Genomic DNA, 15,462 nt, shown 5'->3' with positions numbered 1-15,462 from the left:
TGCCTTTTTTCCTCTCCTGTCAAAATGCAGATTTATTTGTGCTCAGATTCCAGCTTATCGACTCTTTCCTCCATCCTGCTTGGGAATGGCCATATATATGAGGTCAGTGCTGCATGACAAACTGAGCATGTCTTTCACTTTTTGAGTGGACTAGCTTCTTGTTGGTCACTCAAATCTTTTTGCATTAATGGCTTTTTATGGTGCAACCACTTTGCTTTCTTCAGCACATCTTTAAGGGTTGGAGTCTCTTGCTCTGGTTTAAAAAAACTCTGCTACTGGGGTTGTCTTTTGATTTTTTACTGCTTCTCCTGCACATATTTTTATTCAATAGTTGGTCTGTAACAGGTGGCACATGGTGGCAACATATATGTTTTTGATTTTTTAGTTTAGTTTTTAGATAGAGCACTGTCGCATAATTATGCAGTATTGCACTTTGTTTACAGCCTTTCGCTCCTTATCTCCTGATGAAGATGTTGTTCAATATACACTATACGTCGAAACCGGTTGAGCTTACTCCCTAGGGATGTAATCGATACAACATTCTTTCCTCTGGATCCACCCTTGCAATAGATTGTTTTAATTGTTTCTGTTGTTGTTTGTGTGTAAATAAATTTCCAATACTAAAATAATTAGCTGGGACGTGAGGAATGTGTATCCCACCTCCTACTGCTAATCACATTTTGTCTTGCTTTTTAGCTATTGTTGTTTGGTTGAATGTCACTGAGTGTGATGTATGGTTTGAATGCTGCACTATGAATGGTTGTTATGATGGACTAATTTTAACCAGCTTTTATGTATCCCCATGTTGTCGTGTTATGTGATATAATAATGCTATGTAAAGTAATATGTAATTTATTGACTTTTTTCCAAATATTTTGTATCATGGTGAATACAATTTGATACACTTTTGTGATTAATGCAGTTTTGCTCTATGGACATTTATTCTGATTTGTGATTCATAATAATACTCTGGTCCAGAGTACAGAGTCTTCCTGCTTCTTTCTGTTATTGTGCATGCCATTGCTGCCACAGTGAAGTAGAGGGTCATGATGCCTCTGCCTAGAAGATATGGCAGCATTTCCTGTTGTTGGCATGCATGTGCAACATCCCAAATGTGGAAAGAGGTTCAGACTGCATACATTTTATTACCAAGGAGAGCAGATCTTTTAGTGTTAGTATTTCTGCCATTTGGTTTAGCACTTCTGCAGACGTGCTTCTTGTAGTTAGTTTAAACACACTTTAGAGAGTGTCACATGGTGAAAGGAGGAGCAACAACAATATTGCTGATTACATTTGGAGTTTAGGCCCAGGATATTTTAAGGGCTTTGTAGCTAGCATTAGTGAATGAAGTTGTTCTTTGTATTTAGACGAAATCCGAATATGTTGCTTTGGTAGCTGGTGAAAGGGTGGCCTACAGTACCATGTAGTGCAAAAATTAAGTAGGACAGATGTTGTTTTTTTAGTAACATAAGGGCTGTTGGCCACGCTACCAAGAGTTCTGCCATTTTGAGTTAGGCCCCGTTAGAGGTTGCAGCTTCCGTTAGCTAGAGCTTTAGACTGCATTTTGTTGCTTCTGTTCATTTAATTTCATTGTATTCCTCCTTCTCCCCAGTGGGTGTTTAGACAGCCAAGGTCCCTAGAGGAAAGAGAGGGCGCCATGCAGATAGTAGTTGATGTTGCAAGGCAGATTAGTCCACAGGAGCTGGGAACGAAGCATACTATGTCAGTTTTGTTCCTCCTGTTTAGATTAATGCAGCAGCTGTGAAGAGCAAATCTTACTTAGAACATAACCTGGTGACCAGACATTGACAAGGTGTTGAACTAGGTTGTGGTGATACTGCCCCCCCTTGAGAAGTAGCATGTCCATTAGAATTACAGGTGTCAAGCTAAATAGTGCAATTAAATCCATTAAATTAATCCCGAAGAGCAGTGTCTCAGCTGTGTTTTTAATAATGAAACCTGGTTTCCAAACGAGATTGGGAAGAACGTGTACTAATTAAGCAACATGTTTCAAGATGGGAGTCACAAGAGTTGCTACCAAAGAGTACAGCAGCAAAGTCAAAGAAGCCATTCAGGGTTGCCAATTTGTCTGGTCTCATGAGAAAGTCCACTTCATTACCACAGGGTATTGACTTCATTATTCACACTCGCTCATGAATGGGTCTCTTTCAGAGGCATGCACCTCACAAATTACCAGAAGTTGTTTTGACCAATAAGGAAAGTCAATTTTTGAAACAAGTTGCCTGAATGTAATGGACCAATCATAACAAAGTATTTTTTGCTGACTGTATAATTAGGCCACTCATGTACTCATGTCATCACAGATAATTAGTTGACCAATGGGTTAGTGAAATGTAGGTGATGTTTAGACTTTTGTATCAGGGATAACCAAAAAGAAATGTGGGATTTATCTGTATATATCTTGCCAATGTAGTTTTTGTTATTTTGTACCTTAAAAGATGTAACTAACATGGGCGTGTCGAGTGAGTTCTCAGTTCTTTGGGGCTGACTGACCCTCCTGGCTGTATTTGCATGCAATAAAACCTGTTTTCCTTGCAAGACATGCATTCTTTATTGAACCCTTGGATTGTTTTTTATCGATCGGTTTTTGGGCCTACCTTATACATTTGGTAACCGTGATGTAATCACCAGATTCCCTGGGTTGCGGCCCCCATCTGCAGTGACCAGTCCATGTGCACACTCTGAGGAGGTCCCGTGTTTCCAGAAGGCTTGCCTGATCCTTGGAGCAGGCGCTACGCCCAGCTGTGCAGGCAATTGAAGGGTGATACGACACCGGACAGCTCAGAGGACACTTAAGAACGTGAGTGCACTCTTGCAGGAAAATAAGGTGGGGTTGAATATTTTAGTTTTTGTGTGTTTGAGTGAATGAAGAGAGAGAAGGGGAATCTCCCCGCAGAAGAGGAGAGACAACGTTGTGACTTTGCATGAGTTATTTTCTTATAGAGAGGTGAAGCTCCCCCGCCATCATAAATATCAGTAAAAAAGGAGAATTGATCTGCAGTATCTCCTCTTAGACCAGGTAAGACAGCGCTGTAGTGGAAGTGACGGTCCTGTATGGAAAGGATCCGTTATCCCTGTGTCCTAGAGTGAAAGGGGCGTGAGGTAGGTTAAGTTCCCTTGGCTCGAGAGAAGGAGACAGAGGAAGGGTCTACACCATTGTGTAAATAGATGTGTTTTTATTAGTGACTTTGTTAGTAGTTGTGTAGTCAGAAAGGTTCGATGTGAGGCAGTAGTAGCCCATTGTGTGCCTTTCTGTTGTGATTATATTAGCAAAGGTGTTTTGAGGGGGAGGGTTTGAATTTTTGTTTTGGAAGGGTAGATAGGTTTTTTTGGGATATTGTGGGTTTTGCGATGAGAACCGCTGGTTCAGTGTTTGGTGGATTTTTAGTTTAAATAAGGTTGCATTTGAGAAGGAGTGCGGGTACTCAGTTCGTACATATGTGTAAAACGCTCCCACAGTATAGGGAAAACATTCTGAACTATCACCGTAAGTGGGTTCACGTATCAGAGGATAAGATGTTTAAGGCTTGGGCTGAGGAGGGCATGTATGACAAAATGTATTGGAACATATGTATATGCATTTATCATAAACATATAAAGGAAAACAGGTGAGATACAGGCAGAATATACTTCAATTATGGAACATGTTTTAGGATGTAGACAACAGCCCTGATGACCGCAGAGGAGGAGTGAATCAGATACATGCTCACACCACTGCCCGCCTCCTTATGGGTGCTTTCCTTTACAAGCCGCCGCAGGATACACCAACCCCCGGTATGCGCCTCCCACCGATTCCAAGACAGGCAAACCAGAGCAACCTAAAGATAAAATACAGGGCCCATTGGTTAAGGAAGTAGAGACTAAGGCATGTAGAGAGCTAGAAGCAGCAGTAAAGAAGGAAGAGGAGGAGCTGACACGGTAAATGCAGAGACAAGGTGAGGGGTGCAGTGCAGCGATATGCACAGACGAGTGGCAGGTAGGACAGATACATCTTCAGATGGATAGTGCGTCTATCAAGGATATTACGGTGGATTGGGGTGTGGGGATCCTGCAATGCAGGGGAGGATCAAGGAGTTTTGCAGCAGAGGGACGAGTGCAGTCATAACCTGCATTATGACTCGGTATGCACCGTAAGGGAATCAGATACAGATTGAGAGATGGATGAGGAGCAGTGGATACAACAGGAGGAAGTTACACCATGGGGCCCAAATGGCTCTAGTAAAGGGCAAGAAGGGAGGGAGGACATCCCAGACTAAGAAGAGAGGAATGTAGTTCCCATTGTTGCAAAATGGACTAGGGAGAGCAAACTATGTGCCCTGGAGCAATTTGGATCAGAACAATTTAATGAAGACACTACCCTCACTTACAGTTGGCGAGGTAAATGGATATATGGCCTAAAAAAAGATGATAGCAGGGATCACGTTAGCTGTAGGGGACATGAGGAGTTTGTTCACCACACTGCTGGGGGAGCATGTGGACAAAATATGGCAGAGGGCAGAGTATCCAAGGGTGCAACTGAACAGTGACAATCCTTATGGTGTGCCATTAACAACTGTCGAGCACACGTAAAGCTTGAGGAACGCATATCCAGACACACCTGACATAAATTCAGTCATTGCCCATACCAAAGTAGCAGATGAATACCTCACACTTTACATTCATCAGATTCAGGAGATGTGGCGAGCAGAGACAGGGAAGCATGGGACAAGAATATGGCTATGTTTGATCACATATTATGCAAGGTTCTCCTCATGGAAGTACACAAATTATTTAATGACAGTGATATTGCATTAATAACACGCCTGCACACAAGTGTTTCTAGGTGCCACAAGACAAGGGAGGTGTTACGCTCACCTGGTCTTTGCGGAGGCATTGGGGCATGGTTGCAGCCCTCCCAGGGGTGAGGTCGCTTGGGTCTGACTTCGCCCTCTGCGTTTATGTGGTGACTGGTGGTAATAGGTGATGCTTCTGGGGGATGCTCCTGCATGGATAATAAGGGGCGTGAGTATGCCAGCTTGTGCGCCTGATCCCCTTCCAGACCCCTTCTCCCAAACCATGGTACCCGTGGGATGCGTTGTCCCTGGAAAGCTCACCTGTTGATTAGTTTTGGCGAGCACTCTGTCCCGCTGCTTCTGGCAGGGGTGTTTGTATAATCTGGACCGAGTTCCTTCAATAATCCCTTGCACATGGTAGTCCAGTCCTGCTGCGACTAAGCCACTATTCTTCAGGTAAGTGTTCCTGTTTGCCTTTGTCTTTCCTCATCTGTTTTTGTTGTATTGTAAAGTTTGTTGTCTTGAATTGCTGTCCGTTCCACTTTTGATGTTTGCTCTTTTGCTTTCTTCCCTTGCAGGTGATGTTGCTGACCTAGCAGAAGCTGTGGAGCTCGAGGCGACAGCCAGCGGGAACGAGGAACAGCGCCAATGAGATCGAAGGTGATGTCCTCTTGGTGACCATCCTGACACAGAAGCGTGACCTTCTCGGTGTAATGCGTCACTGGGCCGGATGATAGCTGAGATCCATCAACTGCTGTAACGTTTTCCGAAACCTGCTTCTATCGAGAGGAAAGCCTATCCGGGTAGCCAGATCTTGGTCCATATAATTTCCCAAAGCCCAACTCTCAATGTATGCCTACAAGGGGTGTTTTTTTCAATGGTTGCTTGTGGTTTACCAGGAGCACAGGGATGACTAGATGTGAGGTCTGTATAGGTTCCTTTTCACCGCTCGACAAGTGGACCCCTACGCTTGCCGGGCGTTGGAGTTTCCTGAGTCCTGTCAGTTGCTCCAACTGTTTTCCTGGGTGGTTTCACCGGGCATTCTCAGAGATAGTGACCTGCCTTACCACAGTACAAACAAAGCTGCTGCTGTCTCCTTTTCTCCCTTTCTGCCTTGGTGAGTGGGCTCCACAAGGCTCCGATTTGCATTGGCTCGGACTGATCATGGGATTTGGTTTGATTCTCACAGGGTCGCACATAGACCGACCACCCATCGGCCTTGGCCCGATCCATCTTCCGATCCTGCAATCTTTGATCAAGCTGCACTGTCAGGTCAATATATTCAGCACATCTTTCTGGGGGATTTACTACTTGGGCTAATACGTCCTTAAGTTCCCCTCACAAGCCTCAGTAAAAGAACGTAGTTCTTTTCTCCTCTGGCCAGTTAGTTTGTGCTATCAGATGATTGAAGGATGTGATATATGTTAGTAGGTCTTGATTACCCTGCCGTAGTAATAACAGTTCAAAGTCCAGAGCCTGCCCTTGAGTATGCCGTGCAAATACTTTCTCCATTTCACGCTGGAAACCTCCGAAGTCTCGAAGCAAAGGATCATCCTGGTTTACCAAGGGTATTGACCAGTCTGCTGCACTACCTCCCAAATATGAGAGTACAAATGCCACTTTTGCTTGATTGTTGGGGAATGCCCCAGGTCTGCACAAGAAATGTAGGCGACATTGATTCATAAAGATGGTGTACTTATTCAGATCACCAGTGAAGCATTCTGGCGGGGCCAGGGGAACCCCCCTTGGAAGAACCACCTGTACTGGCATGGGCTGTGGAGGCGCGGCAGGAGGGGCATACCCCGGCAGGGGGACCTGGCCTGCCTGTGCCTCAAGCATTTGCCTTGCTAGTTCATCTGTCGGCTCCCGGTTCACAATTAGATCCCTACTTAGGGCATTGGTTTCCTATCTTGAGGCATGAACTTCAGCCTGTAACTCTCCCAGTAATCGGGCCAACTGGTCCATTTCAGAAGTATCCATAATGCCCAGGCAGAGATTCAAAGAGGCTTTGCGTTCTGTTATGCTCACCTGGTCTCTGTGGAGGTGCTGCAGCACGGTTGCAGCCCTCCCGGGGGTGAGGTCGCTCGGTTCCAACTTCGCCCTCTGCGCTTATGTGGTGACTGGTGGTAATAGGTGATGCTGCTCGGGACTGCTCCTGTGTGGAGAATAGGGGGTGTGAGTATGCCAGCTTGTGCGCCTGAGCCCCTTCCAGACTCCTTCTCCCAAACAGTGGTACCCGTGGGATGCGCTGTCCCTGGAAAGCTCACCTGTTGATTAGTTTTGGCGAGCACTCCATCTTGCTGCTTCTGGCAGGTGCGCTTGTATGATCTAGACCAAGTTCCTTCACCGTTCCCTTGCACATGGTAGTCCAGTCCTGCTCCGACTAAGCCACTATACTTCAGGTAAGTTTTCCTATTTGCTTTTGTCTTTCCTTGTCTGTTTTTGTTGTATTGTAAAGTTTGTTGTCTTGTATTGCTTTCCCTTCCACTTTTTATGTTTGCTCTTTTGCTTTCTTCCCTTGCAGGTGATGTTGCCGGCCAGCAGAAGCTACAGAGCTCGAGGCGGCAGCCGGAGGGAACGAGGAATGGAGCTCCAGCGGTACAGTAGCTGGTAAATTGTTAACTTGGGGGAGCGTGGGGTTCAAATGCGGCGCGGCCCTAGGACGGATGTTCTAACCTTTTCTTTCTTCTTCACAGGGTCCGAGGTCGTGGATGCAGAGCATGGTGCTGCGTCATCAGGATCAAGATCACTGGATGTCAGGAGATGAGTCTGCAGATGAAGCGATGAAGCACCTGTTTCCTGAAGGTGTGTATGCAGGAGAACGCCATGGTTTCAAAGGTAAGTAAACTGGTCCAAGCAGCGGCCTTAAGGATGGAGCAGCTTATATAGCTGAGCTTCTGAAGCCACGCCCACCAGGTTCAGCCTGCCTGCCACACCCTGCCACACTCGATGAGTCAGCACATGAATACCAGGCCTAGGGAGCCACACCCGATGAGTCAGCACATGAGGATGTATCAGCTTCTGGAAAGTTCTTGTAAAATAAAAGCACTCCTGCGCTGAAATAAAGTAAAAGCACTCCTGCACTGAAATAAAGTGTTCCTGCTCACATATCTATATGAGCCTGGCACAAAAGGCACCAGGACTGAGTCCAGCCAGGCCCCTGTGTTTATGGCTCCCAAAGGGACATAAGTGAGTCAAGTGACACATTGCCCCCATCACTAGATGGTGTGGTGTTTGTGTTCTGGGGCCTGTAGCCATGACAGGAGGGGAGACCGTGGGAAGATATGACAAATGATCTTACTAGGCCTTGTGACATTCAGATTCTGCAAGTGCGACAATGAGACGTGCCGGTGGAAGTTAGTGGGGGAAGTGCAAGGGAGAGGGTAGGGGAAAGTGCAGTCAGGGGCAGTAAGGATCTGGTTAAGTGCAAACATGGCAGGGTGGCTCTGGGTAAGTGCAAGTTGGCAGGGGGGATGAGGAGGTTACAAATTACAGCCCCTAAGTGCACAGGCCAGGTGACAGTGCAAGGAGGACTGGTCATAGAGGAGCCTGGTACCCACTGAGACTCTGAGGGTACCAAGAAACCAGTCAGTGCATCAGACAGGAAGGTTGGCAGGTGAGCGAGAGAGATATGGCAGAGGAGAAAAAGAGGGACTTGAGCTCCTTCCAGAACTTCAGGTGGTCCGACTCAAGTCTGAGAGTGGCCGTTCCAGAGGGAAGCACCTGCAGAGGAGAGAGATATACCCCCCACTCTCTGTCTGGAGAAGTGTCTGACCCTTAGAGAGTTGTAGATAGCTGAGCGAAGGGCTCGGGAAGAGAGGTACTAAGGCAAAGAGAGTTGGATATAGTGCAGGCCCTGGCCCCAGAAAGCTTGTGGATGATCCAAAGGGTCTTAAACTTCTGTTACGCTCACCTGGCTCCCACAGAGGCGTCGATCTGAACTGGACAGCTGCGGTCTCCACCAATGTGACGCGTAGGGCCGAGATGACGGACTGGACTGGCCCACCTAGCTTTGTTTGCTTAGCCCGTAGGAATATTCTTCTGCAAATTGAGAAAGGGAATTAACCACCCCTGGAGTTGAGTGTAAATCCCCGAACCCTGCTGTTCTCCCCACGGATCACCTTTGATGTCCCCTCTTATAGTCTCACCTGATGGTTTGAAAAGATGAGCTCTCCATCCTGCATTGAGCGCAGGGGCGCGTTGATAACCAGTTGCTTCACTGACTCGAAGGAATTGGTGAGTTCCAGAACAATATTGACTCCGAAGAGTATGTAGTTCGTAAGCGTTCAAATGCCTGACTTTCACTCTTGTCCGATTCCTTGCAGATTGCAGCTTGACCCTAGTGAAGAGTTCCTCGTGGCAACCGGTAATATTCTGGTAAGGATTTGTATTTCCAACACAGTTCGATAAATAATGTCAATATGTAACCTGTTGCTTTCTCCCTTATTCAGGCACTGAGAGAAAGTATGAAGTCTCAGGGAATAATACCTCCGGTGGTAAAATCAGGTAAGTCTAATGTGGTGAGGAGGGTTCCCCTTGATAGTTCCTTTGTTTCACCTTGCTGTTCTTTTGTTTCCCCTTAGGGGCCGGGGTTTGGCGAAGATGCAGTGGAAGCTGCGCCGACCCGTGAAGAGGAATAGTACCCCCGGTGGTGAAATCAGGTAAGTCTATGGGGGGGTTACTAATATTCCTCTGCGTATTCCCTTGGCTCACCTTGCTGTTCTTGTCTACTCCTTAGGTGCCGGAATGCGGCGGGAACATGCAGGATGATGCGGTGGAATGTGAAGATGCTGCGAAGGCCGGTGAGTTCAGCGCGGCGCTGCAGCAGGCGAGGCGACGCGCATAAAATAACTTCTTTCTTCCAGCTTGAAGGCGCGATGGATCGGGAATTCAGGTAAGGATCAAAGGTATTGCTCTTGTTCTAATCTTTTCTCCTTCTTTCTCCCTTTTTCTAGGAGCTCCATACCTGAGGCGGGCGTGGCAGAAGACTGGATGCAGACTTGCAGGCACGGTGAGCGTTACGCTGCTGGATGCAGAATAACACGAAGCGTGTGCAGCTCTTTGGGCGTTGTTTAAATAGCCACCAAAGTAGTCCAAGGTAAGTATTCCTCTCCAGCCCCGTCTGAGTAAAAAAATAGTCCCTAGGTAAAATAGTCCCTTCCAAGCCTCATTTGGCTTGGAGCTCTTGCAGCATGGTCTGCATCAGGTAAGCTTGCAGCATGGTCTGCATCAGGTCATTTCTACTCTATGAGCCTGGCACCTATGGCGCCAGGACTGACTCTCCATATAAGCCTGGCGCCATAGATGCCAGGACCGCACCCAAACAGCCCCTAGAAGGAGTTTTTGGGCTTGCCCAAAATAACTTAATGCCTGCTTCCGGGGTTGCTGGACCTGGTTTGGGTCCCCGGGGGTAGGCATCATGACAACTTGATCCTTGTAGCCACTGGGAGCCAGTGGAGAGACTTCAGAGCTGGAGAGATACGGTCCCTAGGCTTGGCCAAGGATAAGTCTTGCAGTCCTGTTCTGGATTAGGTGCAGAGGGGGCAGAGTAGAGGCAGGCAGATTTAAAAAGAGGCTGTTGCAGTAGTACAGCCTGCAGAGAACCAGAGCTCCAGAGACAGTAAGCTTCTGGGGGAAAGTGAGAAAAGGTAGAATACCTTTGAGGAGGTGCAGCTGGAAGTGGGCCTTCTTGGCAAGGTCAATGATGTGAGGAGAGAAGGAGAGAGTGGAGTCGAAGATGACACCAAGGTTTCTTGCCTCATAGGAAGGCGAAGGTAGAGGGCCCAAAGAGGGTGGCCAGAGTGAGTGAGGGAACGCAGGAGCAGGGGTCTCAATGAGAAGGAGTTCTGTCTTACTGGAATTAAGGCAGAGATTGTTGGAGAAGTACCAATCCTGAATCGTGGATAGACAGTGAGGAATGAGCGAGGCAACAGAGGCAGCTGAGGGAAGCCTGAAGAAGAGCCGAGTGTCATCAGCATAACACTGAAAGTTGAAGGAGAAGGTGGAGATCAGGTGGGCCAAAGGAGCCAGATCAACATTGAAGAGCCAGGGGGAGAGGCTAGAGCCCTGGTATTTAGATTAAGTGCTCGGTATTGAGGTGAAGAGATGGGCAGAAATACAGGTGCACATAGTGCATCATTGTAGAAGGAGGCAAGAGAAAGAGAAGAGATACAGTGGAGCAAACACAAAGCTGGTCCAGAAAGAGTTTGCTAAATTGAGCATGGAAGAAGCAATGATTACTAGTACCACAGAGGGGCAGCCTGACCAGAGACCGACACAGGGTTGGGTCGAGGGGTACGCAGATGATAGAAGGGAGATGGGAAGCTTTCAGACGGGAAGAGGAGTTTTACAGATGGGGAGAGGGGGTGAATTTGGATAGATGAGGCCCAGGTTTGGAGGACAATGTTGGTCTTTTGGAAAAAGGGGACCTTTTGAGTGAGAATGGGGGAGCAGAATACCTTTTTCGTACAACAATCCCAGCGGTCCAGTGTTTCAGTTCACCTATCATCCACCGTCCTGAATCCAGCCCCCATTTATCCCATATGCCCATGTCCCATGCATGCCCAAAGCACAATACAAACCCAACCGATTCAGTGCCTATCGCTAGAGATCACACAGATGTAAGTGCAGCAGCCACCCACACAGACTCCTACACAACCATGGGATAAAAACACTGGAACTAGTGTCTTAGGGCGTAGTACGTTCCCACTTACAGGCACACATGCTTATCCCCAAAAGGACAGCCCACGGAGCGTTCTGGAATGCCCATTTATGCCAGTCACTTCAGACCCAGAAGAGGAACCCCAGGCAGGAGTGAAGATAGGAGAGAGAACATTCACATTTATGGTTGACACAGGAGCTACAAAGTCCTGTATCAAGGAAGGGATGTTTCCCTTGTCAATTAAAATTATGGACATGCAGGGATTTTCTGGGGCAATTTTATTAGTTCCTTTCACTGAAGATTTACCCACCACTGTAGATACACAGGAGTTGTCTACACCCTTATTGTACTGTAAAGATACACCAGTTAACCTTCAGGGCATGGATCTCCTGGGTAAACCCATCAATACCATTTCATTCACTGAGAAAGGTATAGTGTGTTCAGCACCAACCATATAACATGCTAGGTTTGCAGCGATAAGACAAGCTCTTTGCAGTGACAGTGACACAGAGGGAATGCCCCTACATCCATAATTGTTTCTGTACAGGGTAACAGCATTGGCAGCATTGGTAGGATGGGTGGCCGCGATTAAGGATAAGACACGCAGAGTTTCTGTTCAGGCCAGCAGTTCCCCAGGAAAAGGCAACAGGCACTATTATTACATTAGAGTTGGAAGCAGTGATTACAAAAAGGGACAAAGTAATTATTTTGATACAGGCGAGGAAAGGGAGGAAGGTGCGGAATGGCAAATGGTTTTGTGCATAGACCCAATGCAGCAACTGAGGGGGGTGTCTGACAAACAGCTGGTCGAAGATACAGAGGACACAGGAGAAATGGTGTTTGAAATGTGCATACCGTGCCAAATAATGATACAACACAGGGAGTACCTCACACTATGCTCATTGCCAAGGCATTACCATCACACTTGCAGATCACACTTGCAGGAGTATGTGGAGAAGGTACCCAGTCACCTATGGACTAGCAACTCCCATGAAGTAGGGTTTCTGAAGAGAATAGGAGCAGTTCGGATAAAACTGAAACCAGAAGCAGTGTTACCCTGAGTAACACAGTACCCCATGTCAAGGGAAGCAGATGAAGGGATCTGTGCCACCAGTGTAGCATTATGGCAACAATGTATAATAAAATGAGTAAAATCTCCATGTAACATGGCTAAATACCCTGTGAAAAAAGCAAAGGGTTCAAGTTGGAGGATGGTTCAGGATTTAAGCCCATTGAATAATTTTGTAGAAAGGAATATAAGATGTTGTTGACACAAAAAAGGAGTTGTACTATTTGGGCATGTGGGATTCTTAAAAAGATTCCCTAAAGAACAAAGATGTGAAAGAAAGTTGGAGGATTGTGACAATGGATAGCTGCGAGCATCTGAATTCAGTGGAAGTGGCAAATATGGAAGGGACATGGTTTGAAAATGTTTCAAACCTTTATCAGAAAACCAGACCTGTTTTTGCTACCCAGTCGGATGTACAGATCTGGCTAAAACACAGATGTTGGGTTGTACCCCCACTTGTATTGAGTTTTACTGAAGTAACTGTGGCAGTAGGAGGTCACGTTTCTGGGAAGCCTCTAGGTCCAGATCAATTACCGGTAGATCTCTTCACGAGTAATCCAGAAACCTGGGTCCCCTATTCACATACATTATTCAACAGAATTTTGCGATCAGGCCTGACACCTTAGATTAGGTACTTAGCAGAAATAGTTCCAATATTAAAAAAAGGAGATCCTAGAAACCCAAGTAACTATAGGCCAATTTCCCTTTTGTTTATATCTGGTAAAATCCTTGGGAAAAACCTTAATTCCAAGCTAGAAGGCTGGGTGGCGGAACAAGAAGCACTTAGTCACCTTCGAGTGGCCTTGTTAGGAGGATAAGTACAGTTGGCCAGGTGCTAAAATTAAGATTAATTTATGACAAATATGTTGAGTTAAATAAAGGCAGCCAGTTGAACTGTTGAAGGTAATCATCAAACTCTATGCTGATTCTTCTGCAAGAGTAAGATAAGGTCTTGGGGACAAGTCCACTAGAACCTTTGCAGTGTAAAGGCGGTGAAGCAAGGTTTTATTCTTGCCCCCTATTCTTCAATTTGTTTTTCGATGGTGGACTAGAGGACTTTGCAATGGGAGCATCAGACGCCCCTGTGCTAGCTGGAGAGAAAATGAGAATTGTATTTTTTGCCGATGATATCACACTTTTCTCTCATACCACAATGGGCTTAAAGAAGCAAGTTGGCCATTATGGAAATGTTTGTGATGTAAGAGGATTGGAGGTAAATGTCTCTAAAATGAAGTTCGTGAGATGTGTAAAACAGAGGAGCCACCAATCTAACCTGGCACTTTGTAGGGGAGACTATTGAAGAAGTTAACAACTTAGATTATCTGAGCATAAGAATTTCTGATGTTAATAGGGGAATAAAATACAACGGCATCATACAACTCGTAAATAAATCAAAGTGTAATTCAGTGGCTCCAGTGGTGGTGGTTTATAGAGCACAGGTTCTGGAGGGGACTTTATATAGAGCAGAACTGTGGGGCTGTTGTAACTCTAGTATGCTTAAAGTAACAGAAAATAGCTTTTTGAAAGGGTTGTTACGATTGCTGGATAGCTCCTGCAATATACCTGTCCAAATGGAACTGGGTTTGTTTTGTAGTCAACATTTGATTGCTCTCAAACCGTTAATGCGTTGAGTGCGTATATTGTCACCATATAAAATGTTGTGAAAGTTTTAAGGATTTGCTGTCACACACCAATGTGTGTTCGCTTAAATGCTTTTGTCAAATAAAGGCTCTTGCTCTTCAACTAGAGCTAGATGCACTTTGGTTTCACCAAGAGTCCATTAATGAAGCAGATAAAGAAATTGCCTTAGATACGCCCAGTATTTCTGGGGATGAGTAGATTCTTTGTAAGTGCACCTGTTATAAAGATGTACAGCTTGTGTCAGTCAGGCAGCCAATTCAAACCATTTATAAGATGTCTGACCTGCTGCCGCTGCATGTGCTCTATGCGTTCAGAGCTAGAAAGAACCCATTAACCCACAATGATGTACGGCATGGAGTGAGAGCAATACGGGAACTATGTATTTCTGCTTACTGCCATGCCATGAGGAAGGGTAGTAACTTGTTTGAAGTTACTTGTGTAAGTCTGGTGGAAGACATTTCAAGTTGCATTGCACCATGTGTAAAAGAGGGTGACTAAAATCCATTGCCAAAGTGGCAAAACCCAATACTCATTGTCTCTATTTTCAGGAAGCATCTCTTTATGGCCTTTTTAATTATTTCGTATCACCTGATGGGGTGAAAGTCTCAAACCTCTTAAACACTAGGCGATGTAATATACACATGGATGGGCAAGCAGGGTTAACAGTGATCTTTACGAGAACTGGCTGTCCTTTAAATTCATGACAGGTGCATGTCTTCTTCCGGAAGTGCGTACATTTAAAGTGACAGCCATAGTAGTCATATGAGTGTGTAAAAGGAAGCCTTTTTTCATCTGATGAGGAAACGTTAGCTGACGGTTATTTGGAACAGGGGGAGTACGTTAAATAAATCAGCAAGCATTGTTGATATTGCGGCTGTACAAATGAATTGGCTTCCTCCCATTCCTATTCTGGCTGTAGAAATATATATTATATTGCATATGCTGAACGGTTTCTGCAGTCCAATGTCAACGGTACCATAGGAGTCCAAAATACAGCTGCTTGAATAATTGTGCAAATATGTTGATCAGAAATAAAATCTCGGCATCCTTAATACACTCCTATGTAGAAATGATGTATTCCTATTGCTCAAATCAATGGTCTTTCAACAAACCAGTCGGTAGGTGTATTTTGGCTATCTACGATACAATGGAATGAGAAAAAAGGTGGGATTGCTATGAAGCCACATTTGGCTTTTTGCATCATACAAACAAACATGTAACCGACGCGTGTGCGTGCAGACACACACACTCAAGCAGGCACGCAGATTCATCTATTCATTAAATATGCACACGCAGAT

At 45.7% G+C, this 15,462-nt stretch overlaps 1 protein-coding gene across 15 annotated transcripts in view; it reads left to right on the top strand.

Moving 5' to 3' along the window:
* The window catches only part of ADCY4 (adenylate cyclase 4), a 1,677,325-nt gene that overhangs the window by 241,232 nt on the left and 1,420,631 nt on the right, over positions 1–15,462 (top strand). For 8 of the 15 annotated variants that reach the window (XM_069633787.1, XM_069633795.1, XM_069633805.1 and 5 more), the window contains exons 3-4: positions 31–102; positions 2,653–2,821. The exons of 3 other annotated variants lie outside the window; for them this stretch is intronic. The gene's annotated coding sequence lies outside the window, so the exon portion shown is untranslated. Of the gene's footprint in view, positions 1–30; positions 103–2,652; positions 2,849–15,462 lie in introns of all 15 variants that reach the window. 4 more of the 15 variants (XM_069633796.1, XM_069633786.1, XM_069633788.1 and 1 more) reach the window with 3 other exon arrangements.

The sequence above is a fragment of the Ambystoma mexicanum genome, chromosome 13 (genome assembly GCF_040938575.1).
Source record: "Ambystoma mexicanum isolate Mex_15411 chromosome 13, UKY_AmexF1_1, whole genome shotgun sequence".
Lineage (NCBI taxonomy): Eukaryota > Metazoa > Chordata > Amphibia > Caudata > Ambystomatidae > Ambystoma > Ambystoma mexicanum.
This window is presented reverse-complemented; position numbering and strand designations above follow the sequence as displayed.